Source organism: Urocitellus parryii, chromosome 3 (assembly GCF_045843805.1).
Source record: "Urocitellus parryii isolate mUroPar1 chromosome 3, mUroPar1.hap1, whole genome shotgun sequence".
In the NCBI taxonomy this organism is placed as follows: Eukaryota; Metazoa; Chordata; class Mammalia; order Rodentia; family Sciuridae; genus Urocitellus; species Urocitellus parryii.
This window is the reverse complement of record NC_135533.1, coordinates 112,944,984-112,965,225: the sequence shown is the minus strand read 5'-3', so window position 1 is coordinate 112,965,225 and position 20,242 is coordinate 112,944,984. Positions and strand designations below refer to the sequence as shown.

General features: G+C 38.0%; 1 protein-coding gene across 1 annotated transcript in view; it reads right to left on the bottom strand.

The window, feature by feature from the left end:
• The window catches only part of Ttc28 (tetratricopeptide repeat domain 28), a 595,992-nt gene that overhangs the window by 238,002 nt on the left and 337,748 nt on the right, over nt 1-20,242 (bottom strand). The gene's annotated exons all lie outside the window — the stretch shown is intronic.

Here is a 20,242-nt window from a genome sequence, read left to right as displayed (position 1 = left end):
GTTCACTTATGATAAGATAGGTGGTGAAGGCTTGTGATCTAACTACTTGGGAGGTCGAGGTACCTTGGGAGGAGGAGGATGCATGTTCGAGCTAGCCTGGGTAACTTAGGAAGATCCTGTCTCAAAATATAGTTGGGAATGTGGCTCAGTGGTAGAGCACTTGGCCACATGTGCAAGGCCCTGAGTTCCACCCCCAGCACCACCAACCCTCCCCCCCCAAAAGAAAAGATAAGTTAGAGAATTTCATCAGAACTAAAATTTCTTAATAAAATAGCCAAATTGAAATTATGGAAAAATATAATAACTAAGAGTGTGATATATAAGTTAGACATAGCTAAAGAGAGAAACATATTATCTAGAAAACAGGATGGTAAAAAAAATATCTAGACTATAATACACAGAGATAAAAAGGACGGAAAATAAAGTGTGAAACGTAAGATTGAGATGGAATGTGGTACAAAGGTATAACACACATGCAACTGAACCTTAGAATGGGAGGAGAAAAACAAGGGGGTGGAAACAATATTTGAAGAGATAATTGCTAAAAATATTCCAATACTGATGAAAACCATCAAGCCACAAATTCAAGAGGATTGATGAATCTCACACAGAATAAACATAAATCACACTCTGTAAAATGGCTAAAAAAGAGAAAAAAGAAAAAACAAACAAACAACAAAAAAAAATTGTCTTCAACAATAGTAACACTGAGTAGAATTTTTCAATAGAAAAAAAACATAAACAACCCAAATGAAGAGTTTGGATAGTCACATGATAGAATACCATTTAGAACTGAGAGTGCGAACTATGGCTACCGTCGCTGAAAAACCAAACTCACAATGTTGAGCACATGCACCACACACAAAAGAAGTTAGACTAGGAATCCATTTGTATAAGAGGGAGAAAAAGGGAGAAAGCTGGTTTATGCTATAAAAAGTCAGAATATTGGTTGTCCCTTGGGGGTGGTTAATATTGGAAGGAGACAAGAACCAGACTCCTAGCTGCTGGTAACATTCTAGCTCCTGATTGGGTAGAGGTTAGGAAGATGTGTTCCTAAAAATCTCATTAAAAAAAAAAATTTTGTTCACTTTTCCACATGCATGTTATACTTCAATGAAAGTTTACTTAAACACATACTCACATTAACGTATACCAGTCTTTAAATTACAAATGTGGTCCACAAATTATGCATACACAGCTTCTTTCTTTTTTACTCATTGCTAACAGAAACTATAATCACCCCTTCTTCGGGTTCAGAATGCACTATGGAATGAGATGGTCTCAGAAACAGCAGCTTAAATTTATAGTTCATCTATAGATTGTTTTTATCTTACAGAAACAGGTATTGAAGACCAGACTTGAAACTTGATCTTATTTAAGACATTTCAATGGGAAACTAATTTTAAACATAAGTAAAACAAAAACAATCTAAGATGGAAATGATTTTTTATTAAGAGTAACCCCCCCCCCCAAATATAATGTCATGTATGGATAGGAAAAATGCTAGCAAGAATGCATTAGGAAATGAGGCATTTGGTAGAACAGATCAAGAAAATCAATATGTGAGGGAAGGGGAAGTCGGGGGTAGTATTATGGTTTGGATATGTCCCCCAAAGACTCATGTGCTGCAGGGTTGGCCCCCAATGCAGCAGTGCTCAGAGGTGGGGCTTTGGGGAAGTGACCGGATCGGGAGGGCTCTGAGGACAGTGGACTAACCCACTGACAGCTGAGTGGACTAACTGGGAGGTGGTAGCAACTGTAGGCAAGCGAGGCATGGTTAGAGAAGCAGGTCCACAGTGACTGCTCAGGAAAGGTCCCTGGCCTTTTCTCTCTTTCTCTCTCTTCCCAAATGCCACGAGCTATTCAGCTTTCCTCCGCCATACCCTTCCACCATGATGTTCTACCTCACCTCAAGCAAAAAGCAACAGAGCCGGCACAGGGCTGAAACCTCTGAAACCATGAGCCAAAATAAATTCCCCCACGCTAAGTTGTTCCCGGGTTTGTCCCAGTGACCAAAAGCTGGCTAACATGGTGGGTGGACGGAGGATGGCTACTGGGTTCTAGAATACATTTGAATAGGAGGAGTAAGGCCTAATATTTGCTATCAGGGTAACTATGTTGAACATAACTGTTTTGAAATAGCTATTAGGAAGGATTTTGAATGATCCCAGTTTTAAAAAATGATACAAGTTAGGGTTGTAGTTCAGCAGTAGAGCACCTGCCTAGCATACCAAACAGATTCCCTCCCCAGCATCAAAAAAGGGAAAAAAAAAAAAGAAAGAAAAGATAAATGTTTGAAACAATGAACATGCCCACTTTCCTTATCCAATCATTTATACATTGTATACATGTATTAAAACATCACACCATAGCTGTACCTAGAAATACGTACAATTAAAAAGTGTCCATTAAAAATTTTTGTAAAAAAGAAAAGAAAGACAAGTGTCTTGAACACTGAAGAATTCATTTGCAACAGAGTAAGCGTTTAGCAATCACAGAAGAATTTTAAAATAGTCTGGACTATCCAGGCCACTATCTAAGTTCTATAAGAAATACTGCATTTCTAAAGCAACTTTCAGAAAATCCATCAGTGTGGTATAAAAGCTTTGGCAAAGCCCTTTTGCAACCTCACACACGTTTCACTTGGAACAAGGAGAGTGGGCCCTCAAATTAAATTCCCACAATCACCATGCGTTTGCCCCAACAATAAAATCAGCACACAGTTTGTAATACAGACTGTTAATAAAACAATCTTATTGATTTGGCCATTGTTTTTCCCTAATCGTTTTCTTACAGTGTCTCACATGTAGTGAAGGTGGCTCTAAAACACACTGAACAAGGTTAGGAAGCAGAACCAAGGCCAAGCTTTACGGGTATTGAATATTTTTCCACTTCAGTGATTCTGCAGTCTCTGCAGAGACTTAGGAAAGACAGTCGCCCACAGAAACAGACATACTGAACTTATCATCGTGCTGATATGAAAACGCCCTTGTCCTCCTCTAAGGCAGGAAGGCTCTCCCTGCTTTTCTGGAGGGAGTAAACATATTGTATTCTGCAGTGGAGAAAAGGAATAGGTTTTTTTTTTTTTTTTTTTTCAAACTCACAGTAGGAAGGAAGGAAAGTGGAGAAAGGCTTAAAAAAATTTTTCTCCCTACACCATGCTGCCTACTCTCCATTTCACTGATGCTGCTATGTGAAAACATAAGACAGAATCGGTTTGGGGTGGGGGTGGGGCTGATAGGTTTGGTTTGGGAAAGTGACTCTGACCTCTAAATTGAAGCAGCACTGGATGGAAACACACATGTAATTGATCTACAGAAAGAGACAGATTTTAGAGGACGGTTTTATAGATGACTAAGAGAACAACAAAATATGTACTGTCAGCACAGTTTTTATTATGGGGACACTTCAAATGTATCAACACTCAAATCTTAGCTAACCTAAGTAACTGGAATCATAAACTTACAGCTAAAGTAATAGAATAACATTGTACATCAGAGGAAAAATAAGTACGCTGCTGATTTGGGTTCAGGAGAAAGATGGGTCTGGGTTACTAAGAAGACGTGATTAGACACAGGTAGTTGTGCTGCTGTAAATATACCCAGGAACTAGAATGCTAATGGATTCCTGGCCAGAGGAGAGACTCAGGGCTGTGGTGGTAGGAACTTACGCAAGGGCACAGAGTGAGGACTCAACCACATTCTGCTTCTAAGCCCGGATCAGCATAGTGAAATTCTTATACTCTAATATTCCAGAGAATTTATGAGTGCATATTAAGCATTTTAGCCATTTTATAATCATTTTTAGCCTCTTGGTTTTACCTACAAACATTTCCTAAAAGATAGGTAAAATTTAGGCTCAACCAATTATCACAATTTCTAAATAAAATCAATATGATGAACTAATTAGCAAACCATTACCAGTGATAGAAATGGTAAAAATTCAGAGAATTCTTGGCTCTCTCAACCTCTGTCTCCCAGGAAAGGCCAAAAGACACGTGCCAACACACCTCCAAAAACCACTGAACACCTGTTCAGTGAGTCTACAGAAGAATATGGATTCATAAATTAAAGCCATAAGCAATTTAATGGGGATTTGTTTGGGATGTGATTTCTCAGTGGAAGGAGAACTTTGGGATTCATATGTATTTTATGGTAATTAGAGGGAAGTGCTTTTATTCAGGAAGAATAAAAGATTCTGATTGCTGCTTCAAAAACAGGCTTTTTTAGTGAACTAAAATTGAAAATAAGAAAGGATTCCTAATTTGGATCATCTGTAGTAGTGGATGGGAAGGGCATTGTTCTTAACAATCTATTCTAATCAGATTTTAATTGTTCTAACCCACAATGACATAAAATTGAACAAACCTCAGTGATGCCCTTATAAAATTAAAATGGACTGCAGAAATTATCGTTTCTGTTGATATTTTTGTTTTGGAAATTATCTTAACAACTGGACACAGGGTAGATTTCATTTCAGCAGAAATTAATGATGTGTACCAAAAATGCTATTCAAAGTAGCTAGCAGAACATATTTTATGTTGTTTTTGAAAACCATCATTCTAATAAAACTAGCTGTGTAGTCTTATGAAAAATCATCCATCCTCTTTAAAGCCCTCTATAAAATAGAAATAAGATCACTAATTGGCTCTAGTTTCTCCAATATGGCCCTCAGAATAGGTTAAGTTCAAAGTTACAAATCAAGTAAATAGGAGCTGGGGCTGTAGCATGCATAAGGCACTGAGTTCAATTCTCAGCATCACATATAAATAAAAGATAAAAGTATTATATTCATCTATAACTAAAAATATATTTTTTAAAAAATCAAGTGAGTACAAGTTTATCTAGCAGTCCTTCTGTCTGGATGGCATCTTGGCCACAAAAAAACTTCATTTTAGCCTTTCAGATTCCTTTAAGAACAATGCCACTTAAACTCCTCTGAGTCCCGAGATGATGCTACAGCCTCCAAGATGTCAAATTTTATCTGTTTCTGAGTTTTTTATTTTGGCCCTTTATAATCAAATCTCTCAGCTCTTGGTTTGGTCCACAGTTCCCAACACGTGGCTCACTCATTCTCAAGCAAAAGGCTTTGGGGATTGCTCAGGGCCTGGCTCTGTGAGAAATTAGAAACAACAAATTACAAAATAAAAACCCATTCCTGATATTCAAATACCTCTTTTGGATTTTCGTGAGAATAACATGAAATAATGTAAAAGAAAATGACCTATGAATGGTTAACATTAATCATATACAAGTAATAATTCATTAGTAATGATAATCATTATTTTAAATGACTAGGATCCAGTTAATATGCTGTAGATTGTAGCATTATAGGTTAAAAAGTGACCAAGTTGGGCTCTTTAGAAGTGCCACAATTATGACAAAAACCACTATCCTCAAACATGAAAAATTGAAGCAATTTACTCTGTCTTGAGTGAAAAATATTTTTTTAGTTGTAGATGGACACAATATCTTTATTCTTTTATTTTTATGTGGTGCTAAGGATCGAACCTAGTGCCTCATACATGCAAGGCAAGTGCTTGCCACTGAGTTATTTTTTAAAATATTTTTTTAGTTGTCAGTGGGCCTTTATTTTATTTATTTATATACAGTGCTGATAATTGAACCCAGGGCCTCACACATACTAGGCAAGCGCTCCACCACTGAGCCACAACCCCAGTCCATGTCTCATCATTTCTATAGGCTTCCAATTTTTCAGGATAGAATGAGAGGATTAGCCTGAGTGGTTCTACATTGCACTAAAAACTTTTTCCAAAGTTTTGGTTTGGGATTTTTTTCTTTTTCTTTCTTTCTTTTTGGCTTGGAGGGTAGGGCAGGGGCACCCAGTGAAACTCCACATGGGTCAGCTCTCACCAAGAGTTCTAATCACTAGAATTACTGCTCATCCCTCTTTCACCACCAAGTTCTCTAGTCTTCATTTTCCCCCCAACATTTTATGGTGAACATTGTGAAGACAAAGTCAAAATAACTGAAGAGTGAATACTTATATATTCATATTAGGATTGTGTCATTCCTGACATTTTGTACCTTTCCTAAACATGCTTCATTGTCCATCTTTTCATCAATCCATCTGTTTCTTTGACACATTTTAAAGTAAGTCAGATTATTAGACTTTACTCCTAAATACTCTACCATGTGTGTCACTAACTAGGATGCAATATTTATTTTTTTCATGAAAATCTTACATATAATGAAATGCACAGATTTTAAATATATTACGTGATGAGTTTTGACAAATATACAGCCGAGTCACTCAAGACTAAAACATTCCCATCACCCTAGAAAACACCCTTTTACCCCTTCCTAGGAAATCCGTGTCCCTACCTTAGGCTCCCAGTGACAACCATAGATCTGACTGCTTTCACCACATATTGGTTTTGCTTGTTTTAGAACTTTTTATTGCTGGGATCATAAAATGCATTTATTTTTGTGTCTGGCTTTTTTTCACAGAATCTACTGTTTTTGAGATTTATTCCTTTTGCTGCCCATATTTTATGAATATGCAGCAGATAATATATCTCCCTTCTTCCATCAAGGAACACTTGGGCCATTTTCAGAGTCTGCTATTATGAATGAAACTGCTATAAACATCTGTATATGAGTCATTCTAAGGTAAACACCTGGGAGTGGTCTTGCTAGGCCACAGGGGTGGGGTATGTTTATATTTTAATGAAATTCTAGGGCCTTTTTCTAAAGTAGTTGTTCCATTTCACATTCTCAATAACAACACGAGAATAAAATATAGTCATACATTTATGCAAGAAATCTCATGATTCAATGTTATAATTGTTGCCTTAAAAATCTTATGACTTTATGGAAATTAAGAAGTAAAACAATAGATATAGTCTTTTATATTTATTATCTCTGGTGTTCATCCTTTGCTCCTGAAGATCTGTGTGTCTGTTTGGTATTATTTTCCTTCAGCTTGAAAATCTCCCTGTAGTATTTCTGATAATACAGGCCTCTTGGTAATTTTCTTGGTTTTCACTTATATAAAACATCTTCACTTTGCTTTCCTTCTTGAAAATTATTTTTGATGATTATTGAATTCTGGATTGACATTTCTTTTAGGAATTTAAATCTTTGTTCTGTCCTCAATTATTTCTGATAAGAAATCAGTCATTAGGCTAGGGTTGTAGCGCAGTAGTAGAGCGCTTGACTCGAAAGCGTGAGGCCCTGGGTTTGATCCTCAGCACCACATAAAAATAAATATATAAAAATAAAGACATTGTGTCCATCTACAACTAAAAAAAAGAAAAAAAAAAAAAGAAATCAGCCATGATTTGTATTGTAACATGTCGTTTTCTCTGGTTGCTTTCAAGATTTACTCTTTATAATTGGTTTATAGCAGTTTTATTATAAAGCACATAGGTGTAGTTTTATTTGTATTTGTCCTGCTTAAATGAACTTAGCTGTTAGAATCATACTTTTATTTGTTTCTTACTAAATTTGGAGTAAATTTTAGACACTATTTCTACAAATATTCTATTTACATGATCTTTTCTACTCTGTCTTTTAGCACCACATATATAATTATACCTAATAAGACCCTTTGATATATCCCACAGAGCACTAAGGCTCTATTAATTATTTTTAATCTGTTTTCTCTAATTTTCAGATTGGGTGCTTTCCACTAATTTTGATTCAAGTTTATGCCTCTCTTTCACCTTGAATATTCTATTAAAACCATCCAGTCAATATTTTTATTTCAGATATTGTATTTCTCAGTCCAAGAATTTTCATGTTACTTTATTACAGTTTCTATTTCACAGTTGAGATTTCCTATCTGTTCATTCATATAAGCATATTTTACTTTATGTATCTGAATATAGTTATAATAACTTTTTTTTTGAAATAGGGTCTTGCTATTAGCCCAGGCTGATCTCAAACTCCTGAGCTCAAGTGATCCTCCTGCCTCAGTCTCCCAAGTAACTGTGATTATAGGCAGGTACCACCACACCTGACTAGTTGTACATGCTTTTGATGTAAAAATATGGTAAGATGATTTTTTAATGTATGAAACTTATTTGAGACACTAAATGCATGTGCCACTGCACCTGGTTTATATTAACTTTTAAAAAGTCTTTTCTAGCCATCCCAACATCTTGTTCTTCTTGGAATCACTCTTATTGGATGCCTTTTCTCCTGAGTAATAGAAATGTTGTGTCCTGTTTCTTCCCTTGTTTAATAGTTTGGGAATATATGTGGACATTGTAAGTAATACAGTGTAGACTCTTGGGATATTGTTGTGTTTCTCTAAAATAGAGTGTGAGCATTTTTCTTTCATCAGGCATTTAACCCTGGTGAACTCGCCTACCAAACTGTTCCTCCTGCAGTGGGCAGCAGCTGGAATCTGTGTTCAGTTCTTCCAGCTTTAGTTGTTTCTTGGACTCTGACCTCACATCCTTACTTCAGGGTGACCTGATCAAAAGTGATACATAAATATGGGGTTCCACTACATGGCTCCCTGCTTTCCAGGATCTCCTCCTCACTTTCTAGTTGCTCTTGCAGCCCAAACTCTGTTCTCAGATTCCTCAATCAATACGCCTAAAGGCTTCCAGATAAGGTTCAATAGCACTGTGGGACAGGGGCCTGCATTCTGGCAAAAAGCAAGCAAGCCAAAAATGTCATAAAGACAAGAAGCCAATGTTATTCCCTTCTTCCAAGTGTTCATTCTCTTTCAATTTTCCCCTCCTTTAAGCTACTCTCCTGTATCTCCACAGTCACTTGTTTTCTATTTTGTTCCGAGTTTAAAATTGTTCTGAGTGGTTAATATGTGCAACTTTGCCATTACTAAAATTAAGACCTAACCTCTTTCCCTTGTTATCTCAGATAATACAAGTAAATCTAATATAAGTAGCAAATACCATGTAAAAATAAAGATAGCCTATGATCCATACTGAAGCATATTTTGTCTTCTGATTAAAAAAAACTTTAATAACATTATCCAGTAAAGCGTTCTAATAGAAATCTTTTCCTTTGCTGTCCAATATGGCAGCCACCAGTCATACTAGGTTATTGAACACTTAAGATATAGATATTGTAATTGGAGAATTGAATTTTTTATGTTATTTAACTTTAATTTATTTAAATTACCACGTGTAGCTATTAGCTATAGTTTTGGGCAATTTGGCTCTAAAAATTATCTAATCTGCTCTTCCTGTTTACAGATGATGAGGCCTACACATCATATATGGACCCTTGTGGAAAACCAGGATTTATATTTAGACCTCCTAAGTCCAAATCTGAAATTCCTTCTACTCTAGATAAGAAGAGACTACAAGGCATTATGGCTGGAAAATACGGAGCAACCAAGGGCAGAGGGACCTGCAGACACTGGGTATGCAATTTCCTTTGAGGTGATAACTATTTTATCGGCAGGTAAAAAAGAGCCTTTTGTAACTCAGTTCAGGTCCAAAAGGTCGGACTCAGCTGATTTATAATATGAAGTACAGAGAGCACAATCAAGAGATGGCTGTCCTGTTTCCATTCTTCACAAGTGTCTACTTTCCAGGTCTACAGTCTTCAGGGACTTGAGAGTTTCCATTTAACAATCATATTGTTTCTCAAGCCTCTAGACACACACCCCAGAAAAGGTTCCAAGCCCTTCCTTCATGAACCCCATACTCCCTGTGAGGTTAGGTTCTCTGCTCTAACGGGATGCTTTTTGCCCCATTCCTTGTACTAGTAGAAATAGAATAATTACCTCAACTACATTCTTTCTGTCTCTGTCTAACATACACACACACATGCACATACCACAAACCTCTGTATGGATTTCATATTAGCACTACTGCAAATTATATAATAATACACACACTGTAGAAAATGTCTGCAAGAAGCTCCAAGAAAAATAGCATTGTTTTAAGAGAAAGTGCTATGGTTAGAATGATGTCATCAAAAGTCATCTGATTAATTTCCTGTAGTCACATCCTACAGGAAATCCAGAAGGCTCGGTTTTCTCACAAAGTCAATGAGTCTTTTCTTTCTTCTGGTCAGTAACCATTCATGTAAACCCACAGGTGTCACAAATTGATGATAATCACGATGCACATTTGTCCTTCACAATCACAAAGAATCAAATTTCACTTTAAAAGATCTTTTATGTGAGAGGCAATATCAGAATATAAAAGGGATTCTTATTGACTGTGAACTTCAGATTTTAGTTATTAAGAGCAAAGTTAATTGCAAAAAGAGAGAAGACAATTGTAGTTTGTTACTAATTGGCTTCCTAAGACTTCCTCTCCAGCTCCAGAGAAACAGACTTCCACTGATAAGAAGCAAGGAGAGGAGAGCCCTCGTGACCTGCTGTCACCTGGCTGCTTCTCCTCCAGGCCCACAAGCATGGATCCATACCAGCTGGGATGCTGGGAGCTCGCCAGGGGGCTGGAGCTCCTGAGGGAAAGAACAAGAGCACACCCACCTGCACACCAGAGGCGCCCACGCTGGCACACAGTAACTGCAGACGATGGACAAATGAATGTGACCTTTGATGGGAATAAGCTTTGGTCCCTTCCTTACAGAAGCTTCCAGTCACAGTGGGGAGAAGACCTCCACAGCAAGTGCTGTGGCTGAGAGTCACTGAGGACCACAGGTCACCCGTCAGTTTGAAAAAAGGAAACCTAAAAGATGGCAATGAAGTGCTGACATGTTTAGAATGGGCTGGCTTTCTGGTAAGAAATTTGGGGACTCTTTTAATTTTGAATGTGTATTGGATCTGACACCAAGGCACAGGCAACAAAAGGAAAAATAAACAAGTGACACTACTTCAAACTGAGAGCTGCACACAAAGGAGACCATCAACGAAAATGAAAAAGTGAGTCGCGGACGGGGAATAGCAGATGTCAGGCAGGGTGGATACACAAGACACAGACGGACTCCACACTCCACAGCAAATCCCCAAATAGTCCAATTATTTGGGGTGAAGAAAGAAATAGACACATTTATTTAAATATTTAAAAGAAGATATATAAAAGGCTAATAAGTATGTGATAAGGCGCTGAACATCACTAATCAGAAAGAAAATATAAAGGAAAATGACCAAAATGACATCCCATACTGGTGGTATGACTACTATCCAAAAAACCAGAAATGAGAAGTGTAAGGTATGCAGAAAAGGGAACCCTGTGTTCTACTGTTGGAATGTGAACTGGCAGAGCAATTATGCAGAACAGTAGACGAATAAAATATAGTACTATTTCCCACAGGAAATAACATTATCATATTACAGAGATGTCTGCACACCCGTGTTTACTGCAGACCACTTGTAATGGCCAAGAGCTGGAATCAATCAAGACATTTATCAATGGATAGATGTGTTTTTTAAAATGTGGTGTATATCTACAATAGAATATTACTCTGCCATAAAAACAAAATCCTGTCATTTGCAGCAATGTGGATGGAACCGGAGGACATTATGCTAATTAAAATAAGCAAGGCAAAGGAAGACACATACCACATATTCCCACTCATCTGTGGAAGCTAAAAAAGTTGATCACATAGAAGTACAATAGTGGTCTCCAGAGGCTAAGAGGAGGACAGGAGAGGAGACAGAGGTTGGATAATGGGTACCAAATTCAATTCAATAGGAGGAATTCATTCTAATGTTCTAGAGCAGAGTAGAGCAACTATAGCCTCATTTATCATGTTGTCAAAATAACCAAAGGAGAAGAGTTTAAAGTTACCCAACATAGAAATTATTATATTTAAGGAGATGGAAATGCTGATTACTCTGATTTGATCATTGTACTTTGTATACCTATATCAAATTATCATACTGTATGCCCCTGCAATAAGTATAAACATTATTTATCAATCAAAAACATTATATATTAAGAAAAAATAAGCACAAAATATACTCACTTTCTTGGCATTAAAAAAGGAGTAAAAAAAGGGAATATAAAACTATACTTAAATGCATAGAAAATGGGCTAGAATCCCACTATTAAATAAAAATATAAGATAAGCCACAAATGTAATTTAAACTTTCTAGTAACCACTAAAAAGATAAAACTGAAAAGTGAAATTGATTTTATTAATGTATCTTATTTAATTCAAGGTATTTAAAATATTACCACTAAGTAATAATCAATATAAAAACAGTCTTGAGATACTTCACATTCTCCTCGTTCATTCTAGGCATGGAAGTCCAGAGTACATTTTACATTTTAAGCACATCTCAATTCAAACTCAATGCTCAACAGCCACACATGGTAGTAGTTACTGTCGTGGACATACCTATCTAGAGGGACACACTTCAAACTGGTAGTAGTGGTTACTTCTTTAAAAGATAGCACTGTAATCTCTTATATTAATAACTAACATACATTATTTATATAATGATAAATAAAACAAAGTAATATGTGAATATAGATGATTAAACAAATAATCCTATCCCTCGAGTTGCTGACTGCATGGGTCAAGAAGGGGGAACAGAGAAAAGTAAAATCCAAAAAAATATCATTTATAGTAGCAAACATACCCCCAAAGAAAGACATGCAATTGTTCCACATTGGAAAGTACAAAAACATTGTTGGAAGGGATTTATAAGGCCTAACTAAATGGAGAAATATTCCATGTTTATGAAATATAAGATTCAAATATATTTATAGATTCAGTGCTATTCCAATCCAAATTCCAGCAGGTCTCTTGAGGAGAGGAAGGGGGAGCTGACAAGCTGCTTCTAAAATACATTACATTCATGCAGGTGAGGAAGCTGGAATGGTCAAAGCAATCTTGAGCTAGAACAAAGCTATAAGAATTACATTTTCAGATAAATAGAACCATTAGCAAGCTTCAGCGAGAGTGGGTATGTGGCCAGTGGTGGAGCGCTTGCCTAGCATGTATGAGGCCCTGAGTTCAATTCCACTGCAGAGAGAGAGAGAGAGAGAGAGAGAGAGAGAGAGATATAAAAGAAAAGCTAAAGTAATTAGGCAATATGCCATTGGCATAAAAACAGACAAACAGATCAAGAGAATGGAATACAAAGTCCTTATACCTAACTGAAGGACAAAAGTAGCAACCAGGCAGTATCCTGAATACATGGCACTGGGTCAACCGGACCTTCACATAAAGGGAAAACTGTGAACCCTGACCTCAGCCCAGAACAAACTGGGTCAGTCCCCAGGAGGGGAGATCTCATGCAAAAGGAAAAACAATGAAGCTCCACAGGAGGATTTCTTCCCGACCTTGGGAAGCACAAACATTTCCTTCAACAGGACACAAAGGTGCTGACAAAATGACAGATAAACTGGGCTCACCAACTGTGGGTATGATACTGAGCAGGAAAGATGGGGACTGAAAAAGAGCTGTCGTGAGGAAGAGGTGATTCAGCTACACCTGGAGAAGGAGAACCTGCTGAGGGGTCAGGGTGGGGTCTTCCTCAGAGGGACCGGAATGAGGGCTGAAAGATCAGGTGCAGACTTGCTCCAGCGAGCTAACCTTCAGGTGTGAGAGAGTGGGCTAGTTGAGGAGCAGCAGGGAAACGTTAGGGAGGGGTGTGGACCTTATCCTGGAGGCAGCAGGAAGTCCACAAATGTTTTCAGGGGGACAATCACATGATCAGACCTAAACTTCAGAAGGGTGATTCTAGGGCTGGATAGAAGCTGGGCCTGATGGAGAAAAACCAGAATCAGGACAAAGTCAAAACAGGGCTTTAGAAGCCAGAGAATTTATAGACCCCATGTGCCAAGTCGTGTGCCAAGCCACGTGCCATAATGGCAAGGCTAATGCCCAACATGATGGTGAAACGGGTCTTGAAAATCAGGATCTGGTCCCGTTCCCCAGGGTGGAGGTGTTGAAGACTGAACACCCAAGTAACGCTGAGGCAGGAGCAGAATGTTTTATTTAAAGGACAGAACAGAGAAAGAGAGAGACTTCTCCAGAGGGGAGGGGGTCCAGAGCTGGTTGGTGCCCCAGGGACTGGGGGTGTCTTGCCCCTTTGATAGATTCCAGGCTTCCTTTCTTCTCAGGTCCCTCCTCCCATCCTGTCCAAAAGGTGGAATGACCAAGGGCAGGAAAGGAGCCACCCAAGGGGCACTCATTAACAACTGCTCCCTGGAACAATTCCCTGGAGGCAGGTGACCTTATCAACCAGTGGAGGAGTGGGAAGAGCTCTGGAGCTATTAGCATTTTATTTCCTTTTGAATCAGCCCCATCTTCCTAACCCACCATTCATTACCTGCACTGATGTCCTTTTGCCCATCTCAATGGTAGCATCATTTTGAATCTTTATTATGTCTCAGTGGGCTAAGCAAGCATTTCCTACAAAGCAACTCATTTAACTCTCACAACATGAGTGAATTAACTACACACCTGATTACACATACAGAGTTATGTGCTCAGACACTTGTGTTTCCAAATTCCTTCTTCTTTATACTTTTTATTTATTTCATTAGGATTTAATAATCCCTTATATTGCTGATGATATAACTTGGAACACCACTTTAAAAAACTGGCAAAAATATTGACTAAATCCAAACATACCTATGACTAAACATGGAACAGAAATAAGTGCTGATGCTCATCAAGATACAGATAAACTGTATAACAGATAAGAATTAGAAACAACTCATGTGTCCATTGGTATATTTAAAGGAATTAGATACTTTTCAGGGCCACATAGTAACCAATGGGTAGAAACAAAATTCAAGCCCAAGTTGTCAAATACCTGAATCCATACTCTCCATGCCACTGTACTGGAAGGAAAGCATGTGCTCAGGCAGCAGCTTCAGGCTAAGCTCGTGGACCCGAGCAACACACACTCTTTCCCTCTCCTCGTAATAAGATTTCCATTAGGAAGTGTGAAAAGTTCCTAGAAGAGGCTTCTGCAATGGTCCAGACGAAAGGTATGGCAGATGGGCTGGGGCTGGGGCTCAGCGGTAGAGCGCTCTCCTAGTATGGCCCTGGGTTCCATACTCAGCCCCACATAAAAATAAATAAAATAAAGGTATTGTGTCTAATATGTCTTATTTTTTATAATTAAAAAAATTTTTTTTTCAAAAAACGTATGGCAGAAGGGAGAAGGCATAAAAGAGATTTCTATTACAGCGAGAAGAGGACCAGTAACCAACCAAACATGAGAGTGAAGGGAGGAGGCGGCCTGGGCAGTAGCACAACAGTGACGTCAGAAACAGGGGTAGACTGAGGTCAGGTCAGGGGCGTGGAACTAGCTCAAGGTGTGTGTCTAGGAGACAGTCGGGTAGAGAAATAAGAAGCCCCGGAGAAAAATCACATGGATAAAACACTCTGAAGTCATCAGCCATTTGCATATCAGATTTCCTGAATAGAGAACAACATCTTTAATACACTGTAATTTATACACTCTTCTGACAATTAATATTAGCCTGCAGGAAGGTCTCTGGGGGCACCTAAAATTAATTTTGAAACCATTAGAGCAGACAGAAGGTTAGTCAGAATAAAAAATCCTGTGGAGAAGGTACCACCTCTCCCATTAAGTATCTGAGAGTAATTGTGTAAAAGAAAGACCTATTGCTTCTTAAAGGTAAGCAGACAAACTGGGTTTCAGGTTGCTCTCTTGATATTTGGAAAAATCATTAAATTTATTATAGCCCAAGATGCAAAAGGCAAGAAGATATAGTTTGGTATCCTCACCATTCATAGCATTTAGAGTGGTCAGTTTTACTTCAAAAGACAGTTTCCTGCATTTGATTTCAATATAAAGATAATTTAAAGGCAAATAAGGTTCAATTTAAGGTCATAGATACAATGTTAAGATTTGGATAATCGTAAAAAGTACATTCTCAGGCTGGGGCTGTAGCTCAGTGGTAGAGCCCTTGCCTAGCATGTGCGAGGCACTGGGTTTGATCCTTAGCACAATATACAAATAAAATAAAGGCATGCTGTCCATCTACAACTACAAAAAATAAAAAACAAAAAAGTATATTTTCTGAATGTTTCATACTGAAGCGGGTGGAACTACTAGTTGACAGAGTTCTCAAGTTTCTAATCAATGCAATAATTAAAAGAAAAAAGTAGGCTATAATGTAAGGACAGAAGTATCCAAATTTATCATTATTTGCAGACAATTTTTATTACAAGAAATCAAGAGAACCAACAAAAAAATGTAAGCTAATATGAGAATTTTTGTATGACCAGTTACAAAATATGAAACATGAACACCTTTCCTATTAAACAGTTTAAAAACAGTGGGGATAAAAGCCCATTTCCAACGAGATATGTTAAATAGGAAGGGGAAAAAAGCTAACTTGAAGAATATTTCGACCAGAGGCCATAAAAGTATAAATGGAAGAACAGAGTAGGTTCTTAAACATAATACATCAAGTTTCTTTAGTTAATATGTAAATTTAATAGAAACCCCAATGGAAGATTCTCCAAAATTTACAAAATAATTTTAAAATTCATTAGTAGGGGTAGTGACCAGCATATTCTAGACATTTTAAAAAAGAGGGATGGTATAGGATTTGTAGCAGAGGTAAATGTGCTAAAAGGCAATAATGATGTAAGCTGTGTGATTTTAGAACAGAAATTGCTACAACACAGAGGGATGATATAAAATAATTCTCAGTATCAGACCAACATAAAACACCAATATCACTATAGAAAATATAGGTTAATATTAAAGTTCTTTTTCTCAAAAAAGAACTTAGAAAAAACAGTCAACCCAAATAGTGCTCAAAGAAATGCAAATTAAAACTATAAATACTACTTTTTATCTTACCAAACTGACCTTCTTGTTTTAATTCTAATGCTCAGAGTTGGCAGTGCAGGGAAAGGGGACATGGGACATTGCAGGACTGAAGCAATGACCCCTACATCCAAGGAGACAGAAAACTCTTTCCAAACAAGCCCACTTCTAACAGTTTAACCGAAGGAAAGGGCACAATGTGTTCAAAGATTTATCTACAAAGATGGTTTTTCCTCTTCTACTATGCAAAAAAAAAAAATGTGAAATAACCTAAATATAAAATAGGAGGGGGCAGAGGAAAAAAGATATATATGTAAAGACACAAGACTTTCAGTAAAATGCTTAATAAAATGAAGAAACTTTTTTAAAAATTAAGTGTGGAAAACATAACAGTCCTACAACAGAATTTTAATTTTGGTTTAAATAAACTCATATAACTGTGTATATGACCAAAAGAGAATACCCCAAATTATTAATATAAATAGTAAATAATAATAATAAATATATTATGGTTGTGTTTCATGTATTTCTTATGGAATTGGTTAAAACTACTAAATATTTACTTTTGAAAAAACCCAGATTCTGTGATGTTCCTGAACCCCAAGATTCTGCGACCCTAGTGTGGAACTCTCTTTTACCCTCCAGCAAAGCACGATGGATGTGCTGACTAGGTTTGAGGGCCCGTTCAGAGCTGGGGCTGCTTCACAAAGTCTAAACGAGTCCCTGGTTCCTCCAGAATGCCAGAATCTTGGCATTGATGAAGACAGTATTTGTCATTTATTGTCAAACACATTTTAACATTTTTGTGTCCTAAAGGTCTGCCTCAAAGAGAACCTAAGCCATTTGGGGAGAAACCTCGTACCACACTGGCCAGACCCTAGCCTAGGCATAACGCAAGACGTGTGAGCAGATTCCATGCTTAACCGAGTGGGGAGGCAGCTAAATGAAATTTAGGTCATGTAAACCCACATGAAATATTTGCTATTCTAACACTTCCTTTTAGGCCCTCTGTATATTCTTTGAAGTTCTGAACCAATACTAACTCTAGTCTTATCAACTGGTATTGGTTTCAGAGATATAAAAAAATAAAAATTTCTAGTTATTCACAAGCAGGTAAGATGCAGGACTCAAAAACAATCTTTGAAAGTGAGAGACATGTCCATGCTCATTGCAGCATGGGTCATAGAAGCCAAGATACGGATACAATCTAAGAGTCCACCAACGGATGAATGAAGATATTGTGGTGTACACCCCCTCCCCAATATTATTCATCCTTAAAAAAAAAGGTGTAAAAAAAAGGTAGGAAATCTTGCCAGCATGGCTGAACTTGGAGGACTTCATGTTAGGTGAAATAAGTTAGACATACGAAAAAAGCACTGTGTGATCTCAGTAATGCGGAATCTAAAACATCAAATCCATGGAAGGGCGGTTACTGGTGTGAAGAGAGTGGGCAGGCGCTGGCTCAAAGGCATAAGGTGTCAGTTATGTAGCACCAGGGCATCCAGAGCTCTATGCACAGCAGGGCACAGTTAATATACCATGATGTACACTCGAGATTTGCTGGGAGAGTAGATCTCAAATATTCTCACCACACCAAAAAAAAGAAAAGAAAGTTTTAAAAAAGTGTCATTGAACACTTGCTATGTCTCAGATATAGGAAATAAATTTACCAACAAAAAATTAAGTGGTAAGAAAATAACATTAAATTTCATGAAAACAAATGCTACCTTATAACTCCAGAGACAAGCACAACAGAAGAGACACAGCAGGAGAAAAGGGAAATTGTGAAGGTCAGATAAACATGCTGCAGCAACACCAGGCAGGAGTGTGGGCTAACAGCAGGGCCACCTCACAATGAGGCCTCCGCTGGGGTGAAACTTCAGCTAAGTGACAACCCAGGCAGGCCAGCATGAAAGGGAAACAGCCTGAAGAGGGTCATTAGGATGATTGAAGTGTTAATAACGTGAAACTTTTTTCTTTTGATATTGGAGATTTCATCCAGGGATGCTTTACCAATGAGCCACATCCCCAGCCCTTTTTATTTTTTATTTTGAGATGGGGCCTCACTAAATTGCTGAGGCTGACCTCAAACTTGTGATCCTCATGCCCCAGCCTCCGGAGTTGCTGTGATTGCAGGCGTGTGCCACCATGCCTGGCTAATAATTTAAAAACTTCAAGGAGAAAAATGAATGGAATTATTCCATTTAGACAAGAATGTGGTAGCTGGACATTCTCTATATTCCCACTGGGGGAAGACAGTCAGTCCCAGGTCTCTTATCATGGATGGACTGTCTACAGGCAAGTTTGTGAAGTACTGCAGTGTGGCCAGGCAAGGGGTGACAGAAAGGGAAGAGATAGGTGTCAACTCTAAGATGAGACACGTAGAGGAGGTAATAGCACCAGTATCTTCTCAGGACCCCTCTGTCCTCATAATTCAATGATTTCTTAAGAACATATCATCCTGGAGGTGTCTCATGAAAACCAAAGGGAGACAAGAAGGAAAAGGGACTGGGAGGGAGGGCAAGAGAGAAGGGGGAACACTGGGGAATGATACTGGCTGAACTGTTGTATGGTGCTCATGAACAAGATGTGACAACTAATCCCACCATGATGGCTAATCATAATGCACCAATAAAAAATAGGGAGAAAAAAAGCATCCTTGTACACCAGTGGTTTACAAAACCCAGAAAAAAAACGGGTGATAGAAAATTACACTTCTAAGAAGAGGGAAGGCAGGAAGTCTTCATTTCTCCTTCTTAATCTCCAACATTACTATGACCCTAATTAAAAATCTTTGCACCTGACCAGGAATTGGCTGATACACACATTTTGAAGTTTATGGGGAAAGAGTACAAAAGCCACTCTTGACACGTTTATAGTTATCTGTTCTTTTACTAAATGGTCCCATCTAGACAACTGTGCTCTTTTAGTTCTTGATCCTGGCTCTCTTCTAAAGTCCATTAGTGTGTCTGTCCCTACAAATCTGGTTCCTCTTTTCATTCCCGGAACATCAAGAAATCCGATCATCTGGCTCACGAGAACTGTTGTTAAAATAAGGGTAATGAGAGAAAAGCTCGGGGCCAACTCTCTAGAGGTTGGAATTGCTAAGTCTGCTGCCCTTTGCAGTGGTCCCTTCTGTAGCTGGCTTTTCAATTTCTCTGACAGGGTCTTGCTATGTCCTTCATTCAAGCTGGACTTGAACTCCTCAGCTCAAGTGATTTTCCCGCCTCAGCCTCCCGAGTAGCTGGGACTACAGGTACATACCACACCTGGCTCTTATTGGTTTTCAAAGACTTTTTTTTTTCTTCACCAATTCCTTCAGCTCTTGGTGCCATTATAGTCATTAGCCAGACTTATCATGTTCTGCAGAATTGAAGTTGCAGGGTCATTTAAATAATATGATTAATCTTTATGATGTCCCATAGTGGAATTCTTAGATATAAATGTAACTAAACATATTTCTCAACATACAAATTGATTCATAAACTTACTATTGCCTCTGATATTAATCAATCACTTATGAAGTTTTAATGGATGACCCTATAGCATTCCAGGC